Source organism: Pipistrellus kuhlii, unplaced genomic scaffold, assembly GCF_014108245.1.
Source record: "Pipistrellus kuhlii isolate mPipKuh1 unplaced genomic scaffold, mPipKuh1.p scaffold_m20_p_2, whole genome shotgun sequence".
In the NCBI taxonomy this organism is placed as follows: domain Eukaryota; kingdom Metazoa; phylum Chordata; class Mammalia; order Chiroptera; family Vespertilionidae; genus Pipistrellus; species Pipistrellus kuhlii.
Window position 1 is genome coordinate 112507203 of NW_023425515.1, and position 4383 is coordinate 112511585.

The 4383-nt window shown below is 40.7% G+C and overlaps 1 pseudogene; it reads left to right on the plus strand.

The window, feature by feature from the left end:
* The first annotated feature begins 3475 nt into the window (after positions 1 to 3475).
* On the plus strand, positions 3476 to 4123 carry LOC118723492 (annotated as a pseudogene).
* Positions 4124 to 4383: the final 260 nt, after the last annotated feature.

Here is a 4383-nt window from a genome sequence, read left to right on the forward strand (position 1 = left end):
CTTCATCGCTCACCTGTCTGATACCAGCCTTGTTAGCCTGGTCAGCACATCACCAGGATTGCAAAATCTCCGACTGCTTGTGAAAACACAGACAGCTACCAAATCTTCAAACAGCTGGACAAACCTGCCCTCCCTCAGCATGCTGACAGGTTCAGAAGTGCCTTTGACAATCATTCCCCAAGCTTAAGACAATTACATTTTTAAAAACGGGTTGTGTTCTTTTTTTAGTTACTAAAAACTAATACCTGCAATTGGGGAAAAAAAAAAAAAAAAAAAAAAAAAAAAAAGTAGAAAGCAAAGAACAAAATAAAATAAAACCACAATCGCACTACCTAAAGATTGGCCCTGGGACATTTTGATGAATGTCTTCCTAGTCATGTTTATTGTAAACATGGGACTGGACAGCACAGACAGCTCTGCTGTCTGACTTATTAACTTAGTATTTTTGTTAAATAATCTTAAAAGGGAAATTATTTTTCTTTTTTAGTTTGCTCAAATCCATCCATGAAAATAGCTTTTATATTAGGGATTCACATTGTAACACCAGTCTGTGTTCACCTGCGGAGCACAGCATTCTGTTAAGAGAATTATCTTGCTATGTGGAGGCTTGTGCTGAGATTGCTGTTAGACTCAGAAATGAGTGATTATGTGGGACAGGAATTTGTTATGGTGAGTAGAATTTACTTATTCCCACTCTCAAAATACTCTTGGGAACAAGGATATCTCAGGCCTAGGATGGTAGCCTTCACTACTTAAGAGGGCCACCTGTGCATTTGTAAAACAATCCACACACTGTCATAACATTTGCTTAGCTGACTCTATACTCTACCCTCAGGACATTTTCATATTAAATACTCATTATTTTTTATACTTGTCCTTTTCTTCTCACCTGTCCATTAACATTGATTCCCATTAGGCAATTCTATCGACAAGCATTCATTGAATGCTGGCAGCACTGGAATTTTAAGAATGGCAACCATCATGGCACTGAAAGCCTTCCCTGGAAGATGACTGAGGTTAGAGAGGCGTGGTTTGGGGCGTCCATTAGCAATGGTTCTCATTTCCTGGATACGGTCAAGTCACCTGGGAAGCTATTGTGCTGAGGCTGCACCCCACACCAGGTGAATCAACATCTCTGAAGATGGGACGCAGGCAGGTCACTTTCAAAGCTCCCCCAAACAATTCTGATGTGTACCCAGGGTGGAGAACCCGTGCCACAGAGAAGTGATTTTCATCTAATTGGCTGTGTATTAGAATCATCTGGTGGTTAGGTTTTTAAAAAATCAAAATACCTGAGCCTCACCCCAGAACAAATGAGTCAGAATATGGAAAAAGAGTCTGACAACTGTATTTTTTTTTTCAAAGCTCATTCAGATGATCTGATATACAGTAAGTGTTAAGAAGAATTGCCATAAGCAATGTAGTAAAGGAGAAAAATCTAGATTTGAACCTATCCCTGGCTCTTTAACTTTGCAAGATGCCTGTAGGATGATGGGCTATTTCCAGGAGGCCAACTGGGGTAATGGAAACAGCAAGGGGCTGAGAAGTTATGAAGGGACCTGAAGGCATAGTTCAAGTCTTGGTTTACTATTGTAATGTTTGCTACATGATGTAAGGCACATGTGTCAAACACACGGCCCGCGGGCCAAATCCGTCCCGCCAGGCCTTGCAATGTGGCCCGCACCACGCTGTCATCACTGCACTCCGCTGCGTTTCCATCACAATGACAGTTTATGACTGTTCAGTAAACCATTCAGCCCGTGATTTAGGCTGGATTTTAGATTTTGGCCCCTTCTCTGATTGAGTTCGACACCCCTAATGTAAGGCATCACATTACCTCTCTGAGTTGGGAGCCCCTGTCCACCACACCTTGTATTTACAGAATTTCTTTCTCCTTCATTGATGGTTTACTGTGTTTTATTTGGTGACTATGGGCTCAGTGCATGAATTCGTGCACCTTGAAAGGAACTGTGGGCCTCAAGGCTGTGATGGGCACAGGGGTGGGCCTCAGCCCATCCTCCATGCTCTCTCCCAGCCCTTCCTGCCACATCACCCTGTCCCCTGCTCCACCATCCTGTTGCAGGTGCAAGTGGGGCTGGCGCCAGCAGTGGGTGCAAATGGAAGGTTCCAGTTGCAGGTGTGAGCACCAGGCAGGATCATGGCATGCAGGAATAAAGAATTTTTAGTAAGCACCAGAGGTTTGCCCCAATGACAGCAACAGCGCCTTGCCTTGGTCTGGCGGCCCTCTCACCTGCTCCACCATCCCCCTATGGCCAATGCCTGCCATGGTCTGCATGCACACCCTGGTGGTCAATACATGTCATAGCTATAGGTTGTTCGGTTCCATCATTCTGTCTATTTGCATATTAGTCTTTTATTATATAGGATTAGTGGTGATCAAATTGCATATAGTTTTAAATGCAAGTGCTGAAAATATAAAATGTTTTATAATTATAATTCTTTACCAACAATTATTATGTTGCTTTCCAACTTAAAATTTGGAGACAAATTGCTCTTAAAGAGGCTGTCAAAGGATTGTGAAGGCAGTATGCTGAGTGAAGTAAGTCAGACAAAGTATTATAAACTGTTACTCATATGTGGAATCTAAAAAAGCTGAACTATAGAAACAGAGAGTAGAATAGTGGTTACTAGAGGCTGGGTGTTGGGAGATGTGGGGAGATATTGGTCAAAGGGTACAAATTTCCACTTATAAGATGAATGAGTTCTGGGGATCTAACGTACAGCATGGTGACTATAGTTAGCAGCACTGTTTTATTTATACTTTAAAGTTGCTAAAGGAGTGGGTCTTAAATATTCTCAACACACACACACACACACACACACACACACGGTAATTATGTGAGGGGGTTGGGAACTAGTGAGAAAGGTGAAGGGATATAGTCACAGAGATGTAAAGTACAGCATAAGAAATATAGTCAATAATATTTTAATAACTATGTATGGTGCCAGGTGGGTACTAGAATTATTCAGACAATCACTTTGTAAATTATATAAGTGTGTAACCACTATGCTGTACACCTGAAACTAATATAAAATAATGTCAAATGTTTACTGTTAATTGAAATGTGAAAAAGGTAATTATATGAATGCTGGAGGTGTTAACTAACCCAATGGGGTAGTCATTTTGCAATATATTCATGTATAAAATCACATGCTGTACACCTCACACTTACACAATATGATATGTCAACCCTGGGTCCCAGGTGCCAGAGGGAAGCCAGTGCCGGCAGCTGGGGAAAGGAAGGCCTATTCTTGCACGAATTTCATGCATCTTAATTCACCAGACAAAAACCAGAGGCTCTCAAATACCATTAACTTGTTACATTGGACACCTGTGAGATCTAAAATTTCATGCATTCGTGATTTAGTATTATACACACTACATGATCAATAATTTCCATTCTTTCACAGCACATTAACTCAATTAACTGGAGAAGAGGCGCTGAGTCTCACGATGTTGCTTGCCATAAAGAAGGCGGCTGCACAAGGTGTTGAGGTTACTTTGAAGATCAACAAAAGATAAACAGATTTGCATGGAAATCAAGCAGAATCACAGAGCTGAAGGAAGAAATTAACATAAAGAAGAAACAACTCCAAAATTTAGAAGATGGTCCTAGCTGGTTTGGCTCAGTGGATAGAGCCTTGGCCTGTGACTGAAGATTCCCGGTTTGATTCCTGTCAAGGCTAAGTACCTTGCTGCAGGCTCGATCCCTGGCCCTGGTCAGGGCACATGCAGGAGGCAAACAATCAATGTGTCTCACTCACATCGATGTTTCTCTCTCTGTCTCTCCCCCTCCTTTCCACTCTATCTACAAATCAATGGGAAAATATCCTTGGGTGAGGATTAACAAAAATGAAAACAGAATTTAGAAAGTGCTTGTGAGGACAGCATGCTTGCAGATGATGACTGCTTAATGATACCTTATCAAATTGATAATGTTCTCATTAGCCGTTCTCAAGACTAAACACAAGAAATGTTAGAAGAAGCAATAAAAAATTAGAATCCAGATTGAAATCCACTCAGCAGATTTTAGCAGATTTGAAAATGTAGTTATGTGCAAAATTTTGGAGCAACAAAAACTTTAAAGCAAATGAAAGTTAAACATTTTATAATAATTTTTTAATTTGTTTAATAAACTTAAATATTGGTTAAATGATCATTTCCTTTCTTAAATTTATATGCAAAGCAAAAAAATTCTTTTAAAAAAATCATTAATGGAAACTTGCCTATTTTCACAATTTGCTTATTTATTTTATACTAGAGGCCCTGTGCATGCAATTCATGCATGGGGTGGGGGGTGGGGAGAAAGAGGGGAGAAGTGGGATCCCCTTAGATAGACCACCCCAGCCGGGGTTCCATGA